This window comes from Triturus cristatus, chromosome 7 (assembly GCF_964204655.1).
Source record: "Triturus cristatus chromosome 7, aTriCri1.1, whole genome shotgun sequence".
Classification (NCBI taxonomy): Eukaryota; Metazoa; Chordata; class Amphibia; order Caudata; family Salamandridae; genus Triturus; species Triturus cristatus.
This window is the reverse complement of record NC_140590.1, coordinates 28747442-28760794: the sequence shown is the minus strand read 5'-3', so window position 1 is coordinate 28760794 and position 13353 is coordinate 28747442. Positions and strand designations below refer to the sequence as shown.

The window sequence follows — 13353 nt, the reverse complement described above, 5'->3', positions numbered from 1 at the left end:
ATATATATATTATATATATATATATATATAAAAAACTAGCATTGCTTCGCTTTAATGTTTTAATGCAGGAAGAGGGAATCCAGCATTTGCGGAGGCCTGTGCTGGTATGCCTTGCGTTTGCCAACGCTTGGTGGGGCTTACTTCCACTCGCCCTTCCGGCGCTCCTTACTAGCCTGAGCCTCCCACGTGAAAAGTGTAAGATGGAGGGGCGGAGCAAGGCGACCAGGCCGCAGACACCACTGGATTTCGCAACAAGAAGCGGCCTTGGTTTCTGTCCGAAGCAAGAAGGGTTCTTTCTTTCCATGTTCTGAGAGTTCACTTTATTTTTCCTCAATCGTCACAGGCTCGCGCCCTCATACATAGTCCCACCAGGTTTGCCTCGAGTACCAGGAAGTCACGCGTTATGTATTTCACTTTCGTGCAGCAGTGACAGCCGGCGGCAGCCGTCAGGGCTCTGAGGTCCTTCACCCGAGACAGGTCATCAGAGCCTCGTAGGCTGTGAGACACTCACCAGAGACACCTCAGAGTCCCGAGCAGAGGTGACTCCGTCTGAGGGGCTTCAGGAGGGACGCAGGCGCCCCAAGACACAAGGGACAGAGCTTCTATCAACCGCAAGTGACAGAGCCACTCCCAGCCAGAAGGGACAGCGCTTCTATCAACCGCAAGTGACAGAGAAATTCCCAGCCAGAAGGGACAGCGCTTCTATCAACCGCAAGTGACAGAGAAATTCCCAGCCAGAAGGGACAGAGCCGCTCCCAGCCAGAAGGGACAGCGCTTCTATCAACCGCAAGTGACAGAGAAATTCCCAGCCAGAAGGGACAGAGCCACTCACAGTCAGAAGGGACAGAGCCACTCACAGCCGGAAGGGACAGAGCCACTCACAACCGGAAGGGACAGAGCTTCTATCAACCGCAAGTGACAGAGAAACTCCCAGCCAGAAGGGACCGAGCCACTCACAGCTGGAAGGGACCGAGCCACTCACAGCCAGAAGGGACAGAGCCACTCACAGCTGGAAGGGACCGAGCCACTCACAGCCAGAAGGGACAGAGCCACTCACAGCCGGAAGGGACAAAGCCACTCCAGCCAGAAGGGACAGAGCCACTCACAACCGGAAGGGACAAAGCCACTCACAGCCAGAAGGGACAGAGCCACTCACAACCGGAAGGGACAAAGCCACTCCAGCCAGAAGGGACAGAGCCACTCACAGCCGGAAGGGACAAAGCCACTCCAGCCAGAAGGGACAGAGCCACTCCAGCCAGAAGGGACAGAGCCACTCACAGCCGGAAGGGACAGAGCCACTCACAGCCGGAAGGGACAAAGCCACTCCAGCCAGAAGGGACAGAGACTTGGTAAGAGACAGACGCAGACTCAATCTCCAATATATAATATGCTGACACATTACAGCTGAGTTCTGACCTCATGATGCCTGCTGCCAGAGGCAGCAGCCAAGGTGAAAGGCAGGGCAGTGGGCATAATCAAAGCTGCAGTTTAAACAGCAGAAAAGGAGCATGGCTTTTTTTCTGCTCCATTTTAATAGATGAGCAGTGATAAGCAGAAATAAGATTTTTATGGCAGCATGTAACATCTCTCTGCATGTTTCTACACATTCTGAACTACAGTGATTTTTATCTGACTTTATTCAACTGAATCTAGTCTCTAACTGCTATTTGTGTTTAATTTTGTGCCAGAGCTTCTACTTTTATTCTTCATGTCTACAACCATCTTCTGCCTTTTATATGAAAGAGCGGAACACCAAGGATACAAAAGGTTTGTGGAAAGGGTGACGGTGTGACCATGTATTATAAGGAATAAAGTACCCCTGCTGCACATTATAAGGATATAGTCTCCTCAGAGTTCCATGCCCTTATAAAGTAACTTGACCTGTGGCCCCATTCCTTTCAAAGATCCCAGAACTCCTCAGTGACTTTAAATATCCTGGTAATGTATGGCAGGGGTTACTTTATCCTATATATAATGTATGGGAGCCTGCAATCTCCGTATGAAAGCCTGTCACTAATTTTCTTATTACAGTCGAGTTGCCATGTTCCCAGTCACCTGTAATAAAGAAATGACATAGCCTCAGATCTGTAATAAGCCATTGCAGTTGAGTTCTGGCATCACAATGCCTTCAACCAGAGCCAGCAGCTGGTGTGAAAGACAGGTCACAGAACATAATTACAGCTGCAGTTTAAACAATGCCCGAAAACTGACTATTCATTCCTATGAGATCGTTTCAGAGGGATTCCGCTCCGGTCTTTCGTTGTGCCTGAGCAGCAAGCAGGCATGCAGGCAAGCCGCAGCCGTGCAGGCGGCGGCGAGCGCAGGAGTTTCCCGGTTGGGAGAGCCGCAATTGTGGAGACTGTGAAGGCTTGAAGGCAGCTTGAGCAGGTAGTGCACAAGACAGGCTCCCCTGCACCCCGCAGCCTCCGCTGACGCCGGTTAACGGCTGCCACCAGCAGCAGTCACGGAGGACTACGGGGGCCCAGAATGACGAGGTAACGCAGCAACGCTGGGCAATTGTTGGGAGGTTCACTTGCTAGAGCCTCGGTTCCGTCTGACCGCCTGTCCGCCCCCCTCAGTGAAACTGCTGTAAACGGGCTGGGTCTGGGTCAGCCGGCGTGTCTCCAGCTCTCCATTTTTTTGACCGCACTGGGCTGGACATTTGTCTGGGCTACTCCCTTTGGCATTGTCTTGCCTTGACTTGCCTTGACTTGTTGCCTTGTCACACTGACAGGTTGTCCAGTCCCCCTTCTTTCAACAAGGTAGCCCCCACAGACTGCCCTGTCGAGGAGTAGAGAGGGGCAAAGGAGTATCAGTGGAGATAGCCAAATAGCCCTCTCCCCACACTGTGTCACAATCAGGTTACAATCAGGATTGGCCCTCCACTCTGACCCCCCATCCTGCTCTGGAAATCGTCGTTTGGGAAATTACTGACGGACACCTGCAGGGGAGCACAGCCGCTCAGTGTGTGATTAAATAGGGTAAAATCAGGCAGCCCTAATGACCTCGCCTGAGGCCCAGCCTATTCGGAGATATCGCTACCTCCGCAGAGCCGCAATGGGCCCAAACCATGAGGCAACCAGGAGGGCACTTCCTTTTCTCCAAGCATGGAAGTCATCTCACAGAGCATTCCACCAACCGCGAGCTAGCGCTCTCGAAAAATGGATCAAAAATTCAAGTCACACAGCTCAATACAAAAAATCTCTAAAGTAGCGAAAGTGCTGAGGACAACTCAATATGGATCATGCGCATCCCTCTCCTCCGGTGGTGTGTCCAGCCTTAGCCTCAACCAGACCAACCTTGGAGACCCAGATAGCTACTAAATCCACCAAAGACGGAGATTGCGCAATCCCATTAAAACCCACATACTCATCTATCGCAAGGGCTCGCATGGTCAGTAAAAGGGCTAGCTATACTAGTAGCCGAAGCCCTTCTCATAACTCCGTCTCCCACAACAAATAGTAAGCTCAACCAGGCGCCACCACACTTAGTAAATAGCACAGTAATTGATATATCTTCTGGAAGTCCCTCGGACAGCCTGTTGGCGGAAATTGACTTAACAACTAGCACGATGGAGAAAGACCCAGGAGTTGAAAAGGGGATTCACCTCTCAACACTCAAGGATAGCCTGGAGAAGGCACCACCCCGTCTTAAATTAAACTGTATATCCACGGCTGCACAGATTCACAGCTCCAAGGAAATAGGCGCAGGGGCTACAAGAAAACAGGTTATCGCAGGTTGCAGCCTCTGGCCTACCGATCAAGCAGTCAAAGAAAAAAGAATCCCCTTGGGTAGCCTAAAACTATATATACCAAATGATCAACAACAATAGAAAATAATAAGAAGAAAGATATTAAGTACTAACTGTGTTTTGCCCGAACAATAAACTAAACAATATACCACAAGTAAAAATTAATACCACAATGTTTATTAACACCGTAAAATTATAGCACATACAGAGTAAAATTAATTGTTGCAGAGAAAAAAAATTATGTACAAACACAGATTTAGATGTTCAATAAAAATCTTTCTTACAAAACAATAAACATATTCGATTAAAACAATTCTTTGAGAGAAAACAGGAATTAGATGTTAGATTTAGTCTTAAAGATGGACACATTCGTCTGAAAAAAGGTTATTATTGATTGGAGCTTGATACTTCTTCCTCATTTAGTATCTAATGATCCAAATCAAAGCAACGAATTGTGAACACAGATGCGTCGACGCGTTTCGATGGTATCAGACAATATACACCATCTTTATCAAGACAATAATATTATTCTCTCGGTGATATTATTCATATATCTAAAAAACAACAAAAGATGGAGAATCAATAATCTATGAATTCAAAACAGATTAAAAACAACAACAATATTATCCTGTACGTAAATCATATGGTTAATCATCAGTGCAATATACAGTAAACTGATTGGGCTAAAACACAGATAGTCATAGTAAAGAAAGAGCATAAGAAGAATATAATAGAAGAAAGAACCATCAGATCAGCAGACACACATGTACATCATCTTTAATTAAACTAATCACAAGTATTAGTCTATTTATACTTTGTTATGCTCAAGAGGCTACTAAATTTACTAAGATAAGCCTCTATTCCAACCTAAACATTTGTATAGAGCTAACATAATAGCTTTGAAAGTACATGTAAAAGCTGCATTAGATTATCATATCTTGTTTACTAGGAGCCTCTGATAAAACTCACGTCAACAGCATAAAGGGTGTTCTCCCTATTTATAATATACAAGTATTTGTCAATGCGAGCACCAAGAAATATATTTTAAATTAATTAATACTGTCAATTCTTGTAAATATTGTTTCTAATAGAAACGTAAATGAAACAAAGTCATTCATCCTACCTTGTTTAATGTCCACTTAAATATAGGACATCGTCATATAGGAGTCACTTTTTTTTAAAACCTTAAACTTCCGATCAAGCAGCCTATGACATTTTTAAAGGCGGCCTAAGGGGAGCTAACACTGGTCAGGACTTGCCCGGAGCCCTTTCTCGAACCATGGGCAAATGCACAATATAATCTGCAGAGTCCGGGTAAACACTCGAGCAGCATGGGCTCCAACCCCCAGCGGTTCACAGCTCCACGCTAAGTTCGAGCATTATGGAAAGCCTAATATTATCTGCCTCTAAAAACATCGCAAACAACATTGAACAAGACTCTCTATTGGCTTCTATAAATGCAACTTTAGCAAATACAGTAAAGGCCCTGACATGGCAGTCCGATAAATTGGAATTGCAACTTGACCTAATTCAAACCATGGCTATGTCAATACTGAAGATCGAGGAACAAGTCCGCGCCCTGCATGAGGAGCTAAAAAAAGGCGCAGGCAAGGAATCTCGTTATGCTTCTTGTTCCTGCCATTTGATCGCGGAAAAATTATGCACCCTGCCAGATGCTTTGAACTTAATGCTAACGGATATAAAGCTGGATCTACATCAACAACTAAGTAGTACCCATAGCAGGCCCAAAACCAACAGACAAAGAATCTGGCTGCACCATGGAAAGAGTGACTACCACACTGGAGACAGCCGATGGGGAAACCTTACAGCTGGGCGTGATGCTACCAAAGCAAGACCTCGCAAAATTTCCATCACACGCCTTGGAAGTAAATCACAATCAGGGGGCTGACTTACCCCCCATAGAGCACGAAACGGGCCCGGAAGTGAAGGACAAAATATCACAATATCACCAACACAGAAAATCTTCAACTAATGACAACAAATGGCCTGTTGCTCTATCAAAAGAGCACAACAAAGACAAAAGAAGACAAAAGAAGGCTGGAAGCAAAGCAAAGAGAGATCGCCTTTCAAACCAGCTTCCACCCAGGCTAATAAAATTAGACAACAACTCGCCTAACGTATATCCACTGTTTAAAGGTTGTGGCAATGCATTACAATCTGTGCAACTACCTGCTTCCTTACCCCAGGCAATCCTGGCCTTGACAATGACACTATCTAAACCAAATACAGCTCCCACCGTGGTACAAAGCCTAGCATCACAACCCATTACACCAGGAACACACCTGTTGGGGCTCCCACCCTCAACTAGGCAAGACCCGAAGTAACCTTTGCCCTGTAACAGTGGTAACACAACAAAAGATTCAGAAGTAGGACAACGGTCGGCATTCTCATCCGAATGCACTGAGATATTAGTCCATTCCACAACCAAGAAAGACCGAGGCTCCATCACTGACCAACCCCCAGGATGGGTGGTGACTTCAGCCCCACAAGAAGCCTTCCCTTCTGCGACAGAAAGTGGAGACCCACGGAGATCATTGCTAGTGCGTGAATTGATCAGACCAGTTATAAATAATCACTTTCCCCTAGCCCACCCCTATATTGAAGGGCATACTAATAGGTGTCTAGGCGAGGATCAACTGACCAAGCTGGCCCTCTTCCCATACTACCCATCGTAAGGGAGGCACGATGTACTGAATCGATCCAACATACTAAGGTTACTTCAGGCTACTCCTATTCAGTCAAAGATAACCTCAGATGACATTGAGCGTGGAATTTAACATTACCCTAAAGTGCCACAATGGGAGGGAAGCCACATTTTTAACATTAAAAACAACTTCACTGGCAGAAGATATACTAGACTGTAAGGCCATCCTTGAGGAATGGGGATTAGGAATTTCAAAAATACAAGCACCGAAGTACCCAGCACCGTTAAGAAAGCTACTTGATCCACTCAACCTAAAAGTCCACACATATATTATACTAAGGGGGACCGGGCCCCTGCTTCGCCAATCACAGATAGATAACCTAAATATATCTTGTATTCACTCTTCAACAAGGGGCATGACCAGGAAAACAGTAACAAGACAAACAGGGGGAGAACACCAACCCGACCGGAAACGAGTTCCCCACATCTTGTCCAGTGAAGCCTCTGCCTATTCCTAGCAGCGGGAAGTGCCCATTAGAGCCACAACAACTCATAACGTTTCTGTCATGGAATGTAGCTGGGCTCTCAAGACTTCTGAGCTCAAACGCAGCAAATTAAATGCTACTGGCATCTGATGTTCTCTGTTTCCAAGAAACATGGTCACTAACCCCTTTCAACAATTGTTGGCTTCCAAGGGATCCATCAGGCAGCTAAGAAAAAAAAACATCTTTGCGAGGCCCTCCGGAGGCCGGTCAATATACCGCAACTTGAACATGAAAATAAACCACACTCAATTTCAACTCAAGATAAGATGCTTCAAGCGCTCGTACTGGAGAGCACCAAGGCTTCCGCGTCCAGACTCAAAATCCTCCTGGTTAACGTCTACTTTAACAGCTTTGGCTCAGCACGAGCAACAAGACTCCGCCAGCTGTGCGACAATTTGGATCAAATACTTTGCGATCACGTTAATCATGAAATAATAATCTTCAGCAATTTTAACCTGCGACAACTAGGATTATTGAACACCACCTGCCCACCTCTAAATCCCTTAAGCATTCAAATAACTAATATTCCCTGTAAACATGGCCCACAATCCGTACAGATTTTAGCTAACAATCTAGAACCATCATCTCAACTTTTGAAGACCTTCAGGGGAATAAGTACCATCGACTATGTGTTTGCCTCGGTGAAACTTACGAACCACCTAGTAAGCTTTAAAGTGCATTTCTCAATGACAGTGACCCTCTTCCACTTCGCACAACCTTTAACATTAATCTACCTAAATGCAAAGGCCACAAGGTTCTGGGCACTTCCTGCAATGACGAAACACTACATCTAACTCGAAGAATAAAATGGGGCCACGTCAATCTATGGATCCTAGCATCTTGGAAAGCTGCTTCTGGACAGTCCCTGCAAGCCCTAAGTGGCGAATACCTATTAACTCACTGGGCTCCCATTACAGGGACATCCATGAACTACTTAATCTCCAAACAGGCCCCGGGCGACATCAGTTAAAACCCATTAATAAAAATCAAACTGTGTTGGCTAGCTCACAGCACATTCGCAAGTTGACGGCGGCACTTAAGAAAACTCGGAACGACCAAGTCAAAGCCGACCTGTCATTGGAACTCCAAGGTGCAAGAAAACAGCATAGGCAACTGATATGGCAGGAAAAAAATCAGCAGAGGGAAAAGGATTGGCAATACGTCCACTCAATCATGAGCAAACATAATCAGGCAGACCTATGGAGATACATCAAAAACAAAACAAGCCAAGAAGTCATAAGGAGCAACTCCATCACCGAAGCCATGTGGTCTTTGCATGTAAATAACCTTTATGTAGTCGATCAACCAGGAGTTCTTCAGCTTGAACACTCAGATCTTTCTGATGACTCAGACGACTGTGTCTCCATATTTACGACTAACAGTATTCAAAAAGCACTAAGCAAAACAAGATCTCCAGGTGCACCTGGTCCAAATGGCCTCCTGGCCCAACTGCTCAAAGAAGACTTGGCATTATGGTCCGCAATACTTTCTTCACTGTTTACAATCTGAACCAAACTCCATCAAGTGCCCGATAGCTGGAGAGGTTCAATATTGCACCCAATTTTTAAAAAGGGCGATAGACAAAAATCCCTACAATTATCGGCTGATAGCCTTACTGGATATCGAGGCTAACACCTAAGCAGCCGCACTCTTAAAAGATCTAGAGGCTTGGGCAACAACAAATACAATAATTCCTTTCTGCCAAACTGGCTTTAGACCCAATTCCTCAACACTGGATAACATAATCCCCCTGTCCTACCTTGTCCACCAGGCAAAAAACCAGAAGACATCAGCTCTCTACGCACGCTTTGTGGACTATTCATCTGCCTTTGATCTGGTGGACAGAGGCCTCTTATGGAGAAAACTCCAGGTGTGGGTTATTCCCAGCGGCCTCCTCAACGGGTGAGGGTCAATATGTCAGACACCGCGTTAACTAAGAAGATTAACACCAATCAAGGGCTAAAGCAAGGGTGCGTCTTTGCTCCAATGTGGTTTAATTTATATACAGCGGATATGTCCCGGGCACTTATCAATGCTAATTTAATCCCTCCAAAAATAGGCAATACTAAGATCACAATATTGCAAACGCGGATGACATCCTCCTCCTTGACAACTCAAAAATAGGACTCCAGAGAGCATTAAATTCTCTTCACCTATACAATAGTGTAAACAAGATGAAAGTAAATGAAGCCAAAACAAAGGTGCTATCCTTTGGAAGGACGCTACAAAAAATAAGTAATAACTGGTCCCTGGGTCCTTTAAAAATCCCTGGAGCCAAATCTAATAACTATCTGGGCACATGGTTTTCTGCAAACGGTGCATCAACAACAAACAAACGCCACCTAAAGGATAAGGCAGCATTAATAACTACTAGACTCTGCCAATTATATACAGCCCTTGAAAGCCCCTCCTCGGCGCCAATCAGAAAGGTGCTCAGGGCAGTATTACCATCCAAAAACTACACCTAAAAATATATAAAAGTGTTTAAATTGCCTTATTACACCAGGGGACCCTTGGTGAGACTTGAATTTGGCCTGGAGTGCTTCGCATGGTCTAGCATGGGGTCTTTTATAAAGTACTACCATAGATGCACTACGGCATTGCTGGGTACCCTGAAATTTATTTTGCAAGATTATTTTCAAACATAAAATCAACCCATGGTCCATTTATTTAAGGACGGCAGTAGTAACTCTACAAATTGACAAATTGACCTGACCACTCTAAACACTTCTTCACTTACGTCTACTGCAATAAAAAGCATAATGAAAAAACAGACTAAACAACTTTTTAAGACCACGGACTTGCAAAAAATTAATTCCACACTGCCATTAAGGGCCCTGGCAGTATCATACAACAATGACAGCCAAGTTGGACTTCGGGCACAACCTTATCTTAACTGCGCAATAGGCAAAGCACATCAAAGACTTTAATCCTAAATGGCAGCTGCTTTCTAAAGTAGTTAAGGGTAGACTTTGCGGCAACAAATCGGAAACTTTTTTGCATCTACTGTGCAGCTGTCCAATGTTGCTCGACTCCTGCTGATCCTTATTAAAGCCACTCTTCTTAATTCATGGTATAAGAACATGCAATCATGCAATGAACCATGGTTCCCCTTGAATTGGCAAGAATAGGCACATTTTTCAAAGCAGTGCAGGACTTCCTTAAAAACTCACAACAAACCACTGAGAGGACCATGCACTGTTAACGCTTAGCTTTTGGATCGCGGACATTAAGCATTGTAGAGTTTGACCACTCTGTAATTGAGTTTCTTCTTAGTTGAAACACATAATCCATCTTATGGTGGATTTTTAACTCCTTTTTATTCATTATTTCCACAAAAGATAAGGGAAAGGGAAGAAGGTAGAGAGAGAGCCTGCACACCCAGAGCTTTCATTTTTCTGGCATAATACGCCTGCTACACTATAGGGTCTTACAAGGAACCATTATTCTCTTTTGCCTTTGTATACTATGTTTTTCTTTTTAAACACTTTCTATTGTCATGGTTTTAAGTAATCTATACAATAAACTTTGTACATTACATTTCTACGATTTGTTTTTCTAAATGAAACAGTGAAGAGCAGAAAGGAGATCTTTATCGCAACCTTTGTTTTTTGCATGCTAAAAGACATTACAGTAATAACAGAATAGATCTGCCTTTTTCTGCATATTTCGAGCCACATAACTTTTAATCTGTTCCACATTAAACTAATTCTAATATCTTCATTACTAGCTAGTTTTTGATGAGTTTAATTGCACACCAGATTGTGCTTTTATTCTTTATGTTTCCAACCATACTACCTCTTTCATATGAAAAATTCACACGCCATGAATTTATGTGGTTTATGGAAAGGAATTTGTAATGAACATGTATTAGAAGAAATTAATCACTCCCTGCTGTACATTTTAAGGATATTTCAAGTGACCTCAGAGATCATGACCTTATAAAAGAACTCAGCCTTCCACCTTATCCTATGGTCACAGAGTTCCTTGCTGACTTCAATACATCACGTAAATAATGTACCAAGACAAGCATGGGTCATAGTGCATTTTGGAAGAACACATTCCAAATTACCATTGATACTTTGATACATTTACCTGAAACTGATCCATAACTTACCAGCTCTTGCTTGAATTTTTTTTGGGGGTCAACAAATGTGCTTCATAAATGTGTTAGAATGTTCAAGTTTTAACATTTCCCCAAAACACTAAATTTTTTGTGTCAGCTTCTAGCACACGCACGAAAGGTGTTGGAGTATTCTCTGACATGTCTGTTTTATTATCATTCTTCCACTTGCTAATTTACAGACTTTTTTGTTTTTCAAACAATCAATCAATCAGGGAATTATAGGCATGCTACTCACCTGTGAGGGTCTCAAGGTGCTGAGGGGGGTGGTAAGCAGATTTGTTCAGCCGAAGAGCCAGGTCTTGAGGGTCTTTCTGAAGGTGTTCAGGGAGGGGGCGCGTCTGATGTCTATCGGTAGCTCGCTCCAGGTTTTTGCTGAAATGTGTGAGAATGATCTTCCGCCTGCTCTGGCTCTGTGGATGTGTGGGGTTTCAACTAGTGTGAGGTTGGCAGATCGGAGGTTTCTTTTGGGTACGTGGAAGTTTATTCTGTCGTTGAGGTATTTGGGTCTGTTGTTGTGTAGACATTTGTAGGCATGAGTGAGGATTTTGAAAGTGTGTTCGTGATGGGGGATGCCGAGGATGAGTCTGGCCGCAGTGTTCTGTATTGTCTGGAGTTTGCAGAGTAGGGATTTGTTGATGCCGGCATAGAGAGCGTTCCCATAGTCCAGTTTGCTGGTGATGAGTGCGTGAGTGACTGTCTTTTCTTGACACCGGGGGGATCCATTTGACGGTCTGTCGAAGGATGCAGAGGGTGTTGAAACAGCAGGAGGTGACAGTGTTGTCATTGTGAGAGATGAATCAAGTACGATGCCGAGGTTTTTGGCATGGTCTGAGGGGGTAGGTGGGCTTCCGAGGGTGGTGGGCCACCAGGTGTTGTCCCATGCTAAAGGGGTGGTTCAGAGGACAAGGACTTCTGTCTTTTCGGCGTTGAGTTTTAGGCAGCTGTTGGTCATCCAGACTGCGACGTCCTGCATTCCTCTCTGGAAGTTGAGTTTTGTAGTGGTGGGTTCTCGTGTGAGGGAGAGGATGAGCAGGGTGTCGCTGGCATAGGATACAATGTTGAGGCCGTGCTTGCGGACGATGGCAGCAAGGGGGGCCATGTAGATGTTGAAGAGGGTCAGGCTCAGTGATGACCCCTGTGGGACTCCTCATGTGAATTTGGTAGCGGCGGAGAGGAAGGGTGGAAGTCTGATCATTTTGCTTCTTCCGGTGAGGAATGATCGGATCCAGTCATGGCCAGTCCTAGTATGCCTTCATCGTGTAGTCTGTCGAGAGACTGTGTTGAAGGCTGCAGACAGGTCGAGGAGGATGAGGACTGCGGAGTGGCCTTGGTCCAGGAGGGTGTGGATGTCGTCTGTGGAGGCGAGTAGGTTGGTCTCGGTGCTGTGGTTGCTTCGGAATCCTGATTGGGATGGGTCTAGGACGGCGCTCTTTTTGATGAATCATGTCAGTTACCTATTGACTGCTTTGTCAGCCACCTTGGCTGTGAACGGGAGGAGCAAGATGGGCCGGTAGTTCTTGAGGTCGGAGGGGTTGGCCGTGGTTTCTTGAGAAGGGTGCTTCCAGTCATCTGGGAAAGTGCCTGTTGTGAATGTGGTGTTGATGGTCCATCGTAGTTTGGATGCAATGCTATCCGTGGCCCTGTGGTAGATTTGCGGGGCCAGGGGTCGGTGGGGGCCCCGAGTGGATGCTTTTCATGATCGTGGCGGTGTTCTCGGTTGTGATTGGTTTCCAGTTTGAGATGGTGGGCTGGCTGGTGTCTCTGGCAGGCGGGGGATGGCTGTGGTGTCTAGTGGGTGGTTGACTAAGTTGTTGTAGAGTGTCCTGGTCTTGAGGTGGAAGTAGGTTCCAAGCTTGTAGCAGAGGTCTTGGGAAGAGGTGAGGTCTATGGCTTTGCTGCATGGTTTTGGTGAAATCCTGGATGACACTGAAGAGTTCCTTTGAGTTGGCGGAGTTGGCGAGGATTTTGTTGTGGATAAAGTTCCTTTTGGTTGCTCTGATTTGGCTGTGGTAGTCCGTCATAATGTCCTTGTAGGTGGAGTAGTTATCTGGTGTCTTGGTGTTCCTCCAGCTCTTCTCCAGACGTCTGCTGGTCCGCCTGGCCTTTTGAAGATCGGTGGTGAACCAGGCGACTTTCCTGGGATGCTGTTTGCCGGGGTTGCGTAGCAGGGCTAGCTCGTCTACGCAGTTGGCGATCTAAGTGTGGAGTCCTGTGGCTGCGATGTTTGCCTCGGATGCCCAAGTGGGTTTGTCTCGGGTGAGGGTGG

General features: G+C 45.4%; 1 protein-coding gene across 2 annotated transcripts in view; it reads left to right on the top strand.

Moving 5' to 3' along the window:
* Positions 1-279: 279 nt before the first annotated feature.
* LOC146808729 (cell adhesion molecule CEACAM6-like) overlaps positions 280-13353 on the top strand; it is a 185445-nt gene continuing 172371 nt past the window's right edge. For both annotated transcript variants that reach the window (XM_085615538.1, XM_085615537.1), the window contains exon 1: positions 280-1349. The gene's annotated coding sequence lies outside the window, so the exon portion shown is untranslated. The remainder of the gene's footprint in view (positions 1350-13353) is intronic.